The sequence below is a fragment of the Hyperoodon ampullatus genome (assembly GCF_949752795.1).
Source record: "Hyperoodon ampullatus genome assembly, chromosome: 19".
NCBI lineage: Eukaryota > Metazoa > Chordata > Mammalia > Artiodactyla > Ziphiidae > Hyperoodon > Hyperoodon ampullatus.
The window spans coordinates 22,438,443-22,456,347 of record NC_136932.1 but is presented as its reverse complement, the minus strand read 5'-3'; positions in this window follow the sequence as shown (position 1 = coordinate 22,456,347).

The window sequence follows — 17,905 nt, the reverse complement described above, 5'->3', positions numbered from 1 at the left end:
TAGGTGGTCACAAAGCACTGAGTTGATCTCCCTGTGCTATGCAGCTGCTTCCCCCTAGCTATCTATTTTACGTTTGGTAGTGTATATATGTCCATGCCATTCTCTCACTTCGTCCCAGCTTACACTTCCCCCTCCCCGCGTCCTCAAGTCCATTCTCTACATCTGTGTCTTTATTCCTTTTCTGCCCCTAGGTTCTTCATAAGCTTGTTTTTAGATTCCATATATATGTGTTAGCATACGGTATTTGTTTTTCTCTTTCTGACTTACTTCACTCTATATGACAGACTCTAGGTCCACCGACCTCACTACAAATAACTCAATTTCATTTCTTTTTATGGCTGAGTAGTATTCCATTGTATATGTGTGCCACATCTCCTTTATCCATTCATCTGTCAATAGTCACTTAGGTTGCTTCCATGTCCTGGCCATTGTAAATAGAGCTGCAATGAACATTGTGGTACATGTCTCTTTTTGAATTATGGTTCTCTCAGGGTATATGCCCAGTAGTGGGATTGCTGGGTCATATGGTAGTTCTATTTTTAGTTTTTTAAGGAAGCTCCATACTGTTCTCCATAGTGGCTGTATCATACTGTTCTCCATAGTGGCTGTATCAGTTTACATTCTCACTGACAGTGAAAGAGGGTTCCCTCTTCTCCATACCCTCTCCAGCATTTATTGTTTGTAGATTTTTTGATGATGGCCATTCTGACTGGTGTGAGGTGATACCTCATTGTACTTTTGAATGCATTTCTCTAATAATTAGTGATGTTGAGCATCCTTTCATGTGTTTGTTGGCAAACTGTATATCTTCCTTGGAGAAACGTCTATTTAGGTCTTCTGCCCATTTCTGGATTGGGATATTTGTTTTTTTGATATTGATCTGCATGAGCTGCTTGTAAATTTTGGAGATTAATCCTCTGTCTGTTGCTTCATTTGCAAATATTTTCTCCCATTCTGAGGGTTGTCTTTCTGTCTTGTTTATGTTTTCCTTTGCTGTGCAAAAGCTTTTAAGTTTCATGAGGTCCCATTTGTTTATTTTTGTTTTTGTTTTTCCATTGCTCTACGAGGTGGGTCAAAAAGGATCTTGCTGTCATTTATGTCATAGAGTGGTCTGCCTATGTTTTCCTCTAAGAGTTTTATAGTGTCCAACCTTACATTTAGGTCTTTAATCTATTTTGAGTCTATTTTTGTGTATGGTGCTAGGGAGTGTTCTAATTTCATTCTTTTACATGTAGCTGTCCAGTTTTCCCAGCACCACTTATTGAAGAGGCTGTCTTTTCTCCATTGTATATTCTTGCCTCCTTTACCAAAGATAAGGTGACCATATGTGTATGGGTTTATCTCTGGGCTTTCTATCCTGTTCCATTGATCTATATTTCTGTTTTTGTGCCAGTACCATACTCTCTTGATTACTGTAGCTTTGTAGTATAGTCTGAAGTCAGGAAACCTGACTCTTCCAGCTCCGTTTTTCGTTCTCAAGATTGCTTTGGCCATTCGGGGTCTTTTGTGTTTCCATACAAAATGTGAAATTTTTTGTTCTAGTTCTGTGAAAAATGCCATTTTTAGTTTTATAGGGATTGCACTGAATCTGTAGATTGCTTTGGGTAGTAGAGTCATTTTCAAAATGTTGATTTTTCCAATCCAAGAACATGGTATATCTCTCTATCTGTTTTGTATCATCTTTAATTTCTTTCATCGGTGTCTTATAGTTTTCTGCATGCAGGTCTTTTGTCTCCTTAGGTAGGTTTATTCCTAGGTGTTTTATTCTTTTTGTTGCAGTGGTAAATGGGAGTGTTTCCTTAATTTCTCTTTCAGATATTTCATCATTAGTGTATAGGAATACAAGAGATTTCTGTGCATTAATTTTGTATCCTGCTACTTTATCAAATTCATTGATTAGGTCTAGTAGTTTTCTGGCAGTGTCTTTAGGATTCTCTATGTATAGTATCATGTCATCTGCAAACAGTGAGAGCTTTACTTCTTCTTTTCCTATTTGGATCCCTTTTATTTTGTTTTCTTCTTGGACTGCTGTGGCTAAAACTTCCAAAACTATGTTGAATAACATTGGTGAGAGTGGGCAACCTTATCTTGTTCCTGATCTTAGTGGAAATGTTTTCAGTTTTGCACCATTGAGAAAGATGTTTGCTGTGGGTTTCTCATATATGGCCTTTATTATGTAGCAGTAACTTCCATCTATGCCTACTTTCTGGAGGGTTTTTATCACAAATGGGAGTTGAATTTTGTCAAAAGCTTTGTCTGCATCTATTGAGATGATCATATGGTTTGTCTCCTTTGGTTTGTTAATATGTTTTATCACATTGATTGATTTGCATATATTGAAGAATCCTTGCATTCCTGGGATAAATCCCACTTGATCATGATGTATGATCCTTTTAATGTGTTATTGGATTCCGTTTGCTAGTAATTTGTTGAGGATTTTTGCATCTATGTTCATCAGTGATATTGGCCTGTAGTTTTCTTTCTTTGTGACATCTTTGTCTGGTTTTGGTATCAGGGTGATGGTGGCCTCATAGAATGAGTTTGGGAGTGTTCCTCCCTCTGCTATATTTTGGAAGTGTTTGAGAAGGATAGGTGTTAGCTCTTCTCTAAATGTTTGATAGAATTTGCCTGAGAAGCCATCTGGTCCTGGGCTTTTGTTTGTTGGAAGATTTTTAATCACAGTCTCCATTTCAGTGCTTGTGATTGGTCAGTTTATATTTTCTATTTCTTCCTGGTTCAGTCTTGGAAGGTGTGCTTTTCTAAGGATTTGTCCATTTCTTCCAGGTTGTCCATTTTATTGGCATATAGTTGCTTGTAGTAATCTCTCATGATCCTTTGTATTTCCTCAGTGTCGGTTGTTACTTCTCTTTTTTCATTTCTAATTCTATTGATTTGAGTCTTCTCCCTTTTATTCTTGATGAGTCTGGCTAATGGTTTATCAATTTTGTTTACCTTCTCAAAGAACCAGCTTTTAGTTTCATTCATCTTTGCTATAATTTCCTTCATTTCTTTTTCATATATTTCTGATCTGATCTTTATGATTTCTTACCTTCTGCTAACTTTGGGGGTTTTTTGTTCTTCTTTCTCTAATTGCTTTAGGTGTAAGGTTAGGTTGTTTATTTGATATGTTTCTTGTTTCTTGAGGTAGGATTGCATTGCTATAAACTTCCCTCTTTGAACTGCTTTTGCTGCATTCCACAGGTTTTGGGTCATCGTGTTTTCATTGTCACTTGCTTCTAGGTATTTTTTGATTTCCTCTTTGATTTCTTCAGTGATCTCTTGGTTACTAAGTAGTGTATTGTTTAGCCTCCATGTGTTTGTATTTTTTACAGACTTTTTCCTGTAATTGATAGGTAGTCTCATAGTGTTGTGGTTGGAAAAGATACTTGATACAATTTCAATTTTCTTAAATTTACCAAGGCTTGATTTGTGACCCAAGATATGACCTATCCTGGAGAATGTTCCATGAGCACTTGAGAAGAAAGTGTATTCTGTTCCTTTTGGATAGAATGTCCTATAAATATCAATTAAGTCCATCCTGTTTAATGTATCATCTAAAGGTTGTGTTTCCTTATTTATTTTCATTTTGGATGTTCTGTCCATTGGTGAAAGTGGGGTGTCAAAGTCAAAGTCCCCTACTATGATTGTGTTACTGTGTTATTGTGTTACTACTACTACTATGTGTTACTGTCGATTTCCCCTTTTATGGCTGTTAGCATTTGCCTTATGTATTGAGGTGCTCCTATGTTGGATGCATAAATATTTACAATTGTTATATCTTCTTCTTGGATTGATCCCTTGATCATTATGTAGTATCCTTCTTTGTCTCTTGTAATAGTCTTTATTTTTAAGTCCATTTTGACTGATATGAAAATTGCTACTCCAGCTTTCTTTTGATTTTCATTTTCATTTTCCATCCCCTCACTTTCAGTCTGTATGTGTCCCTAGGTCTGAAGTGGATCTCTTGTAGACAGCATATATACAGGCCTCCTTTTTGTATCCATTCAGTCAGTCTATGTCTTTTGTTTGGAGTATTTAATCCATTTACATTTAGGTAATTATCGATATGTATATTCCTATTACCATTTTTTAATTGTTTTGGGTTTGTTATTGTAGGTCTTTTCCTTCTCTTCTGTTTCCTGCCTAGAGAAGTTCCTTTAGCATTTGTTGTAAAGCTGGTCTGGTGGTGCTGAATTTTCTTAGCTTTTGCTTGTCTGTAAAGCTTTTAATTTCTCTGTTGAATCTGAATGAGATCCTTGCTGGGTAGAGTAATCTTGGTTGTAGGTTTTTCCCTTTCATCACTTTAAATATGTCTTGCCACTTCCTTCTGGCTTGCAGAGTTTCTGCTGAAAGATCAGCTGTTAACCTTATGGAGATTCCCTTGTATGTTATTTGTTGTTTTTCCCTTGCTGCTTTTAATATTTTTTCTTTGTATTTAATTTTTGAAAGTTTGATTAATATGTGTCTTGGCGTGTTTCTCCTTGGATTTATCTTCTATCAGACTCTCTGTGCTTCTTGGACTTGATTAACTATTTCCTTTCCCATATTAGGGAATTTTTCAAGTATAATCTCTTCAAATGTTTTCTCAGTCCCTTTCTTTTTCTCTTCTTCTTCTGGGACCCCTATAATTCGAATGTTGGTGTGTTTAATGTTGTTCCAGAGGTCTCTGAGGCTGTCCTCAATTCTTTTCATTCTTTTCTCTTTATTCTGCTCTGCAGTAGTTATTACCACTATTTTATCTTCCAGGTCACTTATCCGTTCTTCTGCCTCAGTTATTCTCCTATTGATTCCTTCTAGAGAATTTTTAATTTCATTTATTGTGCTGTTCATCATTGTTTGTTTGCTCTTTAGTTCTTCTAGGTTATTGTTAAAGGTTTCTTGTATTTTCTCCATTCTATTTCCAAGATTTTGGATCATCTTTATTATCATTACTCTGAATTCTTTTTCAGGACTGCCTATTTCCTCTTAATTTGTTTAGTCTGGTGGGTTTTTACTTTGCTCTTTCATTTGCTGTGTGTTTCCTTATCTTCTCATTTTCCTTAACTTACTGTTTCTGGGGTCTCCTTTTCGCACACTGCAGGTTTGTAGTCCCTGTTGTTTTAGGTGTCTGCCCCCAGTGTGTAAGGTTGGTTCAGTGTGTTGTGTAGGCTTCCTGGTGGAGGGGACTGGTGCCTGTGTTCTGGTGGATGAGATTGGATGTTGTCTTTCTGGTGGGCAGGACCATGTCTGATGGTGTGTTTTGGGGTGTCTGTGACTTTATTATTAATTTAGGCAGCCTCTCTGCTAATCGGTGGGTTTGTGTTCCTGTCTTGCTACTTGTTTGGCATGGAGTGTCCAGCACTGTAGCTTGCTGGTCATTGAGTGGACCTGGGTCTTAGCATTGAGATGGAAATCTCTGGGAGAGCTTTTGCCATTTGCTATTACATGGAGCCAGGAGGTCTCTGGTAGACCAATGTCCTGAACTCAGCTCTCCCATCTCAGAGGCACAGGCCTGGCACCTGGCCGGAGCACCAAGACCCTGTCAGCCACAGAGCCCAGAAGAAAAGGGAGAAGAAAAGACAGAAAGAAGGAAAAAAATAAAATAAATGTATTAAAATAAAAATAATTATCAAAAATTTAAAAAAGAAATAATAAAAAAATGAAAAAAAATGAAAGAAAGAAGAGAGCAACCAAACCAAAAAACAAATCCAGCAATGATAACAAGTGCTAAAAACTATACTAAAAAACCAAACCAAAACAAAAATGGACAGACAGAACCCTGGGACAAATGGTAAAAGCAAAGCTATACAGACAAAATCACAGGAAGAAACATACACATACACACTCACAAAAAGAGATAAAGAAAAAAAAAAAAAAATATATATATATATATATATATATATATATATATATATCATTGCTCCCAAAGTACACTGCCTCAATTTTGGGATGTTTCATTTTCTATTCAGGTATTCCACAGATGCAGGGTACATCAAGTTGATTGTGGGGATTTAATCCACTGCTCCTGAGGCTGCTGGGAGAGATTTCCCTTTCTCTTCTTTGTTCACACAGCATCTGGGGTTCAGCTTTGGATTTGGCCCTGCCTCTGCATGTAGGTCACCCGAGCGTTTCTGTTTCCGCCCAGACAGGACGGGGTTAACAGAGCTGCTGACTCGGGGGCTCTGGCTCACTCACGCTGGGGGGAGGGAGGGGTATGGAATGAGGGGTAAGCCTGCGGCGGCAGAGGTCAACGTGATGTTGCACCAGCCTGGGGCGTGCCATGCGTTCTCCCGGGGAAGTTGTCCCTGGATCACGGGACCCTGGCAGTGGCAGGCTGCACAGGCTTCCGGGAGGGGAGGTGTGGACAGTGACCTGTGCTTGCAGACAGGATTCTTGGTGGTTGCAGCAGCAGTCTTAGCTTCTCATGCCTGTCTCTGGGGTCCGTGCTGATAGCCACGGCTTGTGCCCGTCTCTGGAGCTCGTTTAGGCAGTGCTCTGAATCCCCTCTCCTCGCGCACCCTGAAACAGTGGTCTCTTGCCTCTTAGGCAGGTCCAGGCTCTTTCCCGGACTCCCTCCTGGCTACCTGTGGCGCACTACCCCCCTTCAGGCTGTGTTCACACAGCCAACCCCAGTCCTCTCCCTGTGATCTGACTGAAGCCTGAGCCTCAGCTCCCAGCCCCTGCCCGCCCTGTCGGGTGAGCAGACAAGCCTCTCAGGCTGGTGAGTGCTGGTCGGCACTGATCCTCTGTACAGGAATCTCTCCTCTTTGCCCTCTGTACCCCTGTGGCTGAGCTCTCCTCCATGGCTCCGTAGCTTCTCCCCCACCAACCTTCTGTCTCCACAGGTGAAGGGGCTTCATAGTGTGTGGATACTTTTCCTCCTTCACAGCTCCTTCCCCAAGGGGCAGGTCCTGTCCCTATTCTTTTGTCTCTGTTTTTACTTTTTTCTTTTGCTCTACCCAGGTAAGTGGGGAGTTTCTTTCTTTTTGGGAAGTCTGAGGTCTTCTTCCAGCATTCAGTAGGTGTTCTGTAGGAGTTGTTCCACGTGTAGATGTATTTCTGATGTATTTGTGGGGAGGAAGGTGATTTCCGTGTCTTACTCTTCTGCCATCTTGAAGGTCTCTCCTCCAGTGTACATATCTTAATTAAAAAATACTTTATTGCTAAGAAATGCTAACCATCACCTGACAACGCCAGGCTGCCACAAACTTTCAACTCATAAAGAGCTGCAATAAAGTGAAGCACGATATATAAAACAAGGTATACCTGTAGAGAAACAGTATACATACAACATCTTAGAGGTCTGAGAGAACAGAAAGAAATAGCAAAGTAAACAAGGATCAGAAATTAAGTTCAGGGAATTCCCTGGTGGTGCAGTGGTTAAGAATCCACCTGCCAATTCAGGGGACACGGGTTCGAGCCCTGGCCTGGGAAGATCCCACATGCTGTGAAGCAACTAAGCCCGTGCACCACAACTACTGAGCCTGCACTCTAGAGCCCGTGAGCCACAACTACTGAGCCTGTGTGCCATAACTACTGAAGCCCACCCGCCTAGACACCATGCTCTGCAACAAAGAGTAGTCCCTGCCACTTGCCACAACTAGAGAAAGCCCGCGCGCAGCAACGAAGACCCAACACAGACAAAAATAAATTAATAAATAAGTAAATTTATTAAAATAAAAAAAAGATTTAGAAAGTAAATTCAGAAGGAATTGAGACAGTGGTTTCCCAGGGGTCAGATGAAGAAGCAAGTTCTAGGAGGGAAGGGCCACCCAGGGCAAAGGCTGTTCCAAAGTCAAGTATGATGAGGACTAAGAATTAGCAGCTGGATTTAGATCTGTGAGGTCACAATGACCTTGGCAAGAGCTACTTGAATAGAGGAGGTAAAGGGGGTACTCAAGGGAGTGTATATAGAAAACTTCTTTGGAAGAGCTTTGCTATAAAGAGGATGTAGAGGAAAAATACTTTTCCCTCCACACTTCCAGGTTCTTGCCTGAGACCCCCTGTAATAAAAGACAGATTAACAGGAGAAAAATAAACAGAAATTTAATAACATGTATACCCCTTTGTACATGGGAGATACCCAGGAAAACTGAATAACTCCCCAAATTACCCAAGCCACCATCTTAAATACCACCTCTAGATAAAGGCAAAAGAAAGATAAGAGTTTCTAGAGATTTAGAGCCATTCACCTCTTCCTGGTGCAGAGAGAGAGACAACCTTACAAATGCAGATTTCCCTTATATATGTAAACCTCTTACTAAAAGGTAACTTCTCCTCCTTTTTAGAGTTTCTCTGCTGTTTCTTAAAAATAATCAGCTCAAGATAAACCTTATGCTAAAGAGGCATATTTTGGGGTGGCAAAATCTGCTCCCCTTCAAGGAACAGAGATATTGGGCTATATTGGAGTCCACGATGCTTTTGTTAGGGTTTTCAAATAGAAGATGTAGGGGAGCAAAATGTGTCTCTTTGTCATGATGGATTAATTTAGACTGATTATCTCTAAGGAACAGAAGGTTTAGGAAGTTCTTCTTGTTACCTTTCCCTTAACTGCCTAAAAGAATTTAGATAAAGCGCCTGTTCCTGGAATTGAGCTACCACCAGAGATATCTCCAAAGAATATGGGTTAGGTGTGGTGGAGGACACCGGGCAGTGTCTAGAAACCAGAGTCCACTGTTTCCTCTTGGCTCTGTACGGCCCAAAAACCATTTGTTTATAAAACATTTGCATTTCCATCTCCATGTGAATTGCTTTTTTCCTTGTTGAGGTCCCAAACCTACTACCTCCAATATCCTCTTCTGTCCTCAGCTGAAGATGATTTTTAAGGTGAGGGCTTCAGCCATTTTGGCAAGTTACTCAGTTTTCCTGAGTCTCTCCCATGAATGCATGCCATTAAAGTTTTATTTGTTTTTCTCCTAATACTCTGTCTCATATTAATTTAATACAGAGACCAGCAAGAAGAACCTGGAAGGTGTGAAAAATTAGTCAACAGAAGCCTCAATCAAATAGGAGACCAGAAGTGGAAGCTCTCACGCCCTACCATGGTGGCAGGGCCCAACAGCAAGAAGAAAATCTTCCTCTTCTTCCCTGGAAAGGACTCAGCCAATGAGAGACTGTCACAACTCAGCCAATGAAAAGCCATGGGCTCTTTGTTTACTAGAGCCCTCCCAACTTCCCTTCCCCTCTATAAAGACTTGTCTCCTTGCACAAGGCTCACCATGTTGCAGACCCTAAATTGCAGTCTTTGCTGATTCCGAGTAAACCAATTTTTGCTGGAGAAATAACTGGCAGCCTATTTGTTTTAAGTCAACCAAGGGTAGAGGAAATTTTATTTCTCCCCAACAAAGACATTACAGAATGTTTAAATGTTGATGGAAATAATTCAGCAGAAGTGGGGGTAGGGTGAAACGTCAATTCAGAAAGAGTAGAAATAATTCCCGGAGCTGTGGCTTGATTTGGAGAGAGGATGATGGGGATCGAAGAATCTGCCCTTTGAAAGAAGCACTGAATCTCCTTCTTATTAACTGGACCAAGGCAGAGCCTCTGTGTACAGACGCAGAGAGCTCTTCAGAGGCGGTAATAGACAGCATCATTTTGCTCTCTTTAAATGCATTATTTGTAGTCTAGCTAATTTTAATATATTAGTGAGAACAAAAAGAGATTTTTATGTGTGTGCTATTAATACTAAAACTATAAACTATTTAGAGATTTCTATTACAGTCCACTTATATTTAATTTTTTTCAATTTTGAGAGTATTTAATATGGTCTTTGTAAATAAATACATAGATATGTTTATATCTTAATTAAACAAAAATGTATTGGGAAATGATCCTAAAATGTATTATTGACAGGGGTATGCCATCATAGGAGCTTGGAGACCACAACCGTGGAAAATAAAGTGTGTGTGTGGGGGGGGGGTGTTTGAAGTTAAATTTTTTTTAATTTAAAAGCTAAGAATTTAACTTTTAGAAGTTAAGAAAACCAATTCAAAAAAGTCTTTTAAGACCTGCTAGAGGCTTTATATTTTATCTTATCCAGGATGGGGAGACACTGGAGAGTTTGAAGAAATGGCTGACAGGATCACATTTGGGTTTCAAAAAGATTTCTCTCTTGGAGAAAAGTTATGAGGCTTTTATGGTAATAGAGGAGAGAGGAGAGAAGACAGAGGAGAGAGGGATGAGCGAGAGACAGAGACAGAGAGAGTGGTGACGCGAAGGATGGGAATTTGGAAAATAGTAGTCATATTTGGAAAGGAAAGGGCAGATTAAAAAAGACTTTGGAAGATGGAAGTGATATTTATTAAGATACGTGCTATCGAGTAAGAGAATAATTTGGCAGGAAGCTGTGGAGGAGGTAGGGAAGAGGGAAATGATTCATTTATTTTGGACGCATTCAATTCAAAATTCCTGTGGCCAACCCCAGTTGGTTTATAACCAGCATCCGTTTTTGGAGTGTGCATGTGGACCCCCATATGCACAAAGAGAGTTCTAGTATAGAAATGTTGGATTCATTAGTTTAATATGAAAGATTGCATTCAGATCCTGTCCTAATAGCTGGTATGTCTTTCCTGTTCATGTTTTATACTTTTACCACACATGTGTATCAGTCAATAGCAATAGTAATGTTTTGATTTTTCAAATAGTTTACAAAAATTGCATCAATATGTATGTTTCCTTTGGCAAGATGTGTTTATACTCAATATCATGCTGATACATTGATCTAGCTCAGACGTTGGGAAACCATGGCTCATGGGCCCAAATCTTGTCCTCTACCTCTTTTTGTGCAGCCTTTAAACTAAGAAAGTTTTGTTTGTTTGTTTGTTTTACAGATGAACATTTGCAATCAATTTGATGATACACAACATTAACTTTCAACCCCAACTAGGTGAAATTTTATCCCATAAATGGAATCTTATTCTTCTTGTTAGTATACCTATGTTACAAAAAAACCACAAAAAGACACTCAATTTTTATTACTATGTTTTGAATTTCACCGGTACAGAACATGTGGAACATATCTCTTGCTATATAAATACCTACACAATATTCTCAACTTACACTTTGGCTGGCAAAGTCTAAAACAGTACACCTGATCTAGTTAATTCATTAACTTTGACAATTGTTAATTTTTCATCTTATAAGAGTATAATTTATGCATTAGTTACTTAATTAATAAACTAAATTCCATTGTTTCATATTTTTGCTACTAGAAGCAATCCTTAAAAGCTATCTTTGTGAGAGTGTCTTCATACACATGGATGAAATTTTCTCTGTGCATGAACCTAAATGTGGTTTTGTTAGCTTAGAGTTTGAGTGTATCTTTAACGTTATTATATACTGCCTACAAAGTGGCTCTACCAAACCCAGTCAGCAGTGTGAGAATTTCTAGCCAACCTCCTAACCAACTGTTAATTTCTTAAATTTTCTCCGATGTATTTATTTTACCAACATGTATTTTTATTTGAACCATGAATAACTTAGAAATATGTCTTCTAGTTTCTAAAATCTTTTGTAAAACCTATCATTCTCTTTCTATTGTATTGGCTTTTTGATTAAAAAATTGTTCTGAATGAAACTGACATATAGATACTTATAACATAGTATATGGTCCATTTTTATAAATGTCCCATTTGTTCTTGAAAAGAAAATGTGTTTTATAAATGCATTGTGTTTTGTGCTACAAGCAATTACATCAGTCATTTATAATGCTGAACTCTCTGTCATCTACTTTTAGTCTGATTTATTTGTTACTACTGCACAAAGGCATACATAACTGCAAATTAAGTTTCTCCTTGGTCTTCTGTCAATAATTGCTTTAAACATTTGAGCCTATATTGTTACATATGTAGCCTATTCAGTGTGGCTTCTTTCACTCAGCAATATGCCTTTAAGTTTCCTCCATGCGTTTTGTGGCTTAATAGTTCATTTCTTTTTATTGATGAATAATATTCCATTGTATAGATGAACCATCGATTGAAAAGGGAGAAATAAAACTCTCTTTTCACAGCTAATATCATCTACATAGAAAATCACAAGCATTAGTTCAAATTAAACCACAATGAGATACCACTACCTACCCATCAGGATGGCAAGAAACAAAAACAAACACAAACATCTGACGTTGCCAAGTGAAGTAAGGATACAGAGTGGTTGGAACTCTTAGGCACTGTAGGTGCAAAATGATACTGCAACTTTGCAAAACATTTCTTCAGTCTCTTATAAACATATACGGTGACTATAGAAATTAGCAATCCTACTCCTAAGTATTTATTCAAGAGAAATAAAAATGTATGGCCATTCAAAAATGTGCACAAAGGTGGTTTTAGCAACTTTACTTATAGTCACCAAAAAACTGGAAACAATTTAAATGCCCTTGTAAATAGATGAACAAAATGTGGTATAACCACACAATGGAGTATTACTCAGTAATGAAAAAGAATGGCCCATTGAGAAATGCAATGACATGGATGAATCTCAAATGAAGACAGTGTGTAGTTTTAAAAGGCTACATACTACATGATTAACCTGAATGATATTCTGGAAAAAGCAAAACTAAATAGAGACAGTATCAGTGGTGCCAAGGATTAAGGGTGAGGAGAGGGGCTGACTACAAAGGTGGAGGGTGGGGGGATTTTTTTTATATCATGGAAGCATTGTGCTTATTGTTTTCTGGTGACAGTTATATGAGTCTTTACTTTTTGTTAAATTTTGTAGAACTGTATAACCAAAAGAGTGAATTTTACTGTATGTACATTTAAAAATAAAATAATGCCATGCTTCTTTATGATCACATGGTACTATCAGTATCCTATCCTTTTCTCATTGAAAATGAATACTCACTACATGTGTGGCTGGATTTTGTAGTCACCATTCCCACCTTCCTGTGGAACATCAAACACTAGTCACTGGATGAGTCAAGAATTAAAGAGATGGGCTGGTTTGTAATCATCATTTTATGTCCTAAACAAACTGATTTTATGTTCCTCAAATCCTTTCCTAAGATGGATGAATCCAATAATTCTTCACCTCCCTTGTCGTCCCATTGCCAGGAACACGAACAAGTTGGGTTTTCCTACATCTACCCCACCCTAAGGCAAAGACAACCTCCTGTGGGGATCAGCTTCTTGGTGAGAATAGGATGTTTCCACCCACCACTGTATATTGACACTTGCTAGGCTTCTGGCCATAAATCACTTGATGACATCACATTGTTGCTATAAATCCACGAACAAATAAGCTACCCTTCCATTAGGGAACATAAAACGGTCCATGTTCAGACTCAGTCTGCGTACTGTTTATGGGTTGCTTGCTGCTTTCAGGGTTTTTACAAGAGAACATCCACTGTTTCTTTCTGGCCCTACTCCAGAGAGCTATGTTAACATTGCCCATTTTCCAAGATATTTTGTGGGAACACTGCAGAACAGAGCCACATTTTCCATCAGGGACCTGCACCATATTTTAGTCTCTATTTCCCAGACAAATTAAACCCACTGTTTTATGAGCTTCTTCAAAGGGGCTACACAGTAGCTCATTTTATTGAATATGGATACTGCCACTCAGAAGACAAATCATACGATAACAGAGCCTAGAGCTTACAAATTCTAGAGCATGTTAATTATTACCTCAGGGTCTGACCCTAAATTATCTAACTTCCTTTGGGAAAGTGAAGCAGTGGGCTAGTCTATGACATTGGAGTTGAAAACACCATGAGCTCCAAGAGTTTATCTGCTTGCAGGCTGGGGAGGAGAGGAGTACAGAATCTCCAGGCACCAAAGGGGAGAGTAAATTTTTATGTCATTCATTCCTTTGTTTCTTTATTTGAACCAGAAAATGATCTCTAGTATCAATAGCCTTAACATTCCGTTCTGTAATTTTCCTTCATGTTTTTAAAGTCCTAAGTTTGGTTTAGGATTCTAACCAGGAGTAAGTTGGAGCGACAATGGAAAATGGCTAAGAGATTCCTCAATTTTGCTCAAAGAAAGGGATAGATAGATAGATCTGCATATATGTATCTACGTATACACACATGTAATAAATATAAGTATATACATTTATAGAAGTAAAAATATACAAATAAAGTTTTGAATCGTTTCTTATTAGCCCATTCAGTTATTATTGATAGATTATCCAAGCCAATCCCTGGGTTTTGTTTGTCTTGTTTTCCACTCTTTTTTATCCAAATTGAATTATTTAGGTGCAACGGGTTTTACATGGTTGTTTACTTATTTCTGTAATTCTAGTTTTCAACTTTTGTCTAACAACAAGCAATTATATTAACACTAAACTAAATATGGTAAGTTATGATATGATGGGCACCATAGTGAGTGTGCTGCACATGTTTTCTCATTTTAAACCACAACTGCTCTGTGGGGCGTGCACTATTGTTCTCATTTCATAAATTAGGAAAACGAGCATCAGGAAATTGGGCACCTACCCAAAGCTGTTCAACCTATAAGAAAGGATCCTGATTTTGAATGCATGTCTGACTCCAGAGAATTTGCTTTCAGAAACAACCCAATACTGATCCTGTTTACTACCAGTTTAAACAAGAGGAGGGGGTATGTTGCTATTGGGTAAATAAAGGACCTTACTATGTTTGGAAAAAAGAGAAAGTATGTACAACTTTACCTTAGATGTGGTATGTTGCTGTTGTTGTTTTTAATTAAAGGTCAATGACATGATACCTTCCTTCATATCTGATTAATCAAATCATAGAGTTCAAGGTAAATGCACTATTTATTGGTGAGCCATGGAAGAATGAACTATTTGATACTCGGTGGAAATTTCATCTACTACTCAAACGATGATAAAATTATTTAGGTTTCAAAATTATAGTGCCACAATCCTGTAAAAATATCACCCTGGGCAAACTGGACTAGGGGATGATTATGTAACATTTTTTTTTTTTTGGTTTACTGTAACTTTAATTACTAGTCCTAGGATATTTTAGGAATTTCTGGGCCGTAAATTAGCTGAGAGGCCATAGGTGTTTATTATTAAGGAAATTAACTTAGTGGGCAGCCCCAAAGGGAGCAAGACACTGGGTATTAACCTTTGAGTGTCAGAGGCCACCCATGTACACTGATTCCAGTGAAAGAAGATGTTTACCAGCAAACCCTCAAGACCGACAGAGAAGTCAGGGGCTGGTGCCAAATTGGAAAGATAGGTATGGAAGCCAAGTTTATTCCAAGGTAGAGAGATACTAAACGGTTGATTAATGAGTGTGCTATTAGGTCAACCAATGTCATACAGAAATAGGTCAAGTGTGACCATCAGATTCTGAAGGAGGAGATTTCCTGGGTCTCCAGGAAGGGTAAAGACAATGATTAAAACATCCTTTCAATGCTGTAAAATTTGAGGCCCAAGGTGGGGAAAAAGAAACCTAGATCCAAACTGGTTCCATTCACATCTATAAACCTCTGGGGACATTACACATAGCTTGAAACTTCACCATGATCTGAGATCCGAGGAGCATTCAGAGTCTTTATGAAAAGAGAAGGATAAGAAGCAGTGCAAATTTGCATTGGAGAAGCTTTGAGACATTTCACTGCCCCTTAGGAAGAGATGATGGTGGTGGTGACAGTCTATGTGTGAGGGGATATTCTCCCTTCCCAAATAATTGAGGTAGAAATGCACTGTTTGTTCAATATACATAGTCCACTACCACCAGCAAAAACAAAACAAAACAGACAAAAAAAAAAAAGCCTACATAGCTAGGAGGGATTCCAAATTGGCAAAGGTGGCCCAGATTTGCAAGTACATATACATGGTTCATAACTTAAAATTTAAAGAAAAGAAAAAGCATGTGAAAGAAACATTTGAGAAAGTACATCAGCAAAATTGCCTTATTTTCAACATCAAATAATCCATTAAACTAACAACAAAAAATAACAACAAAAAGATGCACAGAGGTCACAGGCTGAGAGCATTCAGCAGTGATGGTCATAGCGAATGGGCTGGAGAACAGGTGGCAGGGGGGAAGGGCAATCCCAGACAGAGTGACGAGCAGCTGACAACAGGATTTTCCCGCTGTGGAACCCCCATCACCGAATTTCTAACCCAAATGGACGCAGAAAAAAAAAATCATAACCATGTTTTACTTTTGAGTTTTCCATGTGGATAGAAATCTAAAGTCACACCATGGCAATGATGTCATCAGTGCCTTTATTCAAAGTGAGGCATCTACAGGCAAAGACCACTCCGTATTCTATTACTATAATTACCTCTAAGTAGGTATATTTCTGGGGACCCAGAAGAATTGTCCTATATCTACCTTTAAATGCAGATTCCATTGAGACAGGTCACTTGTGCCAGGTGTCCATCTTTAAGATTGAAGCCAGTGCTGTGGGAGAGTTGTTTTCAATATTTGAGGACAAAAGTGACTTGTCGGAATGCTAGGGAAATTGCAATGGCTGTTCAGTAGTTCATCAAATAGCTGCCAGCCTAAATATGCCCCAAATCGTCTTTTTCTTACTGAGGCTTCATTTTGGCCTAAATCTCATTCCAAGACCCAAGTCTTTCAACAGGGAATGTCTGTATATGCCAAGTACCAGTGAGGAAACATAATTATTACTAAAATTGAAGCAGGTACTATTAAATCTTTTCATTTCAATTTGGAAATACAAGATGAAGAGTTTAATATTAACTCAATCAGTCAGCTTCAATTAGGTCACGGTGTATTACAGTTAATAGCATTACGATCACTAATACAGCTCCTTGAAAAACAAGTGAAGTATTATAGTTACTCCAAGTAGACATATTCTACAACGATTTGATTATATTTATATGTTTTCTTGCAAACTCCAGTGGTATTTCTCAAGATTTTTTAGGTGTCAACATATGGTTTCAATTTCTCTGAAATATATAGCACAGCTTGTTCTCAGAGAAAATGCTGCCAAACAAGACTTGTAAATGTATCTTGAGGTAAAACTTAACATCTCGTCCTTTCCTATAAGGCTCCTTGGCTAATGCCTGTATAACCGCCTCAGATGGAAAAATCACACCATTACCCAAGTGAAGTTTTCTCAACTGAAGAGGGAAACAGCTTTCTCTTTCTTACATATACTAACCTATACTACAACAGATTTTTTGCCCATCAAGAAGATAAAAATATAGACATGTTTAGCTACTTTAAATAACTGTCATTATGATTAATTTCATAACAATTCGAAATAAAAGAATCAGGCCACCCAAATTCACAAAATAGAATAGTTTCAGTAGAAGAGAATTTTAAATCATTCTAAAATCTCCCCGGAAAGCTGCTGCTCCAAACACAGAAAAAGGAAAACAAAGTTGCATTCTATTTCTAATAAAATATTGCCAGAAATTGTGATAAAGCTGTATTTCCTGCTGGACTAAATATTTATACAGAATTGTTTATCTTTAAGGTACATTTCAAATTCACTCTTTGTGCATTTACTTAATACCCATTCAAAGTTTTCTGTTTATCTTCAGCGTGTGTGTGTGTATGCACATGTGTGTATACAAATATACGTAACATTTTACCTGTTTTCAAAAGAATAAAACTCTGGAATATAAATTTAAAAATTTAGTTTGACATTTGTATGCTTTGTCTGTATTATAAACCAATCCAAGTAGTGTATGGATCCACTTTTATACCTAATAGCTTGCTGTAGATATTTTCTTGTGTTATAAATTCTCAGGGAATATGGAGTTAGTTTGCTTCATTCTTTTTGGATAGCGTACATCTCTGTATAATCTGTGCATACCAACTGCTGATAAAGATGCAACATGGTTCATATAGCGATTTCAACTTCTGTTTTCACATTTAGGTGAACAAGAAGACAAAATTGGTGAGTAAAGGAGGGATTTTGTCTATGAAAATTTCCCCTAAGTTCCAAGTGATTATCTTGAAGCTATAAACAGTCCAGCAGTCCATTAAACCGTATCCCTAAATTATTCAATA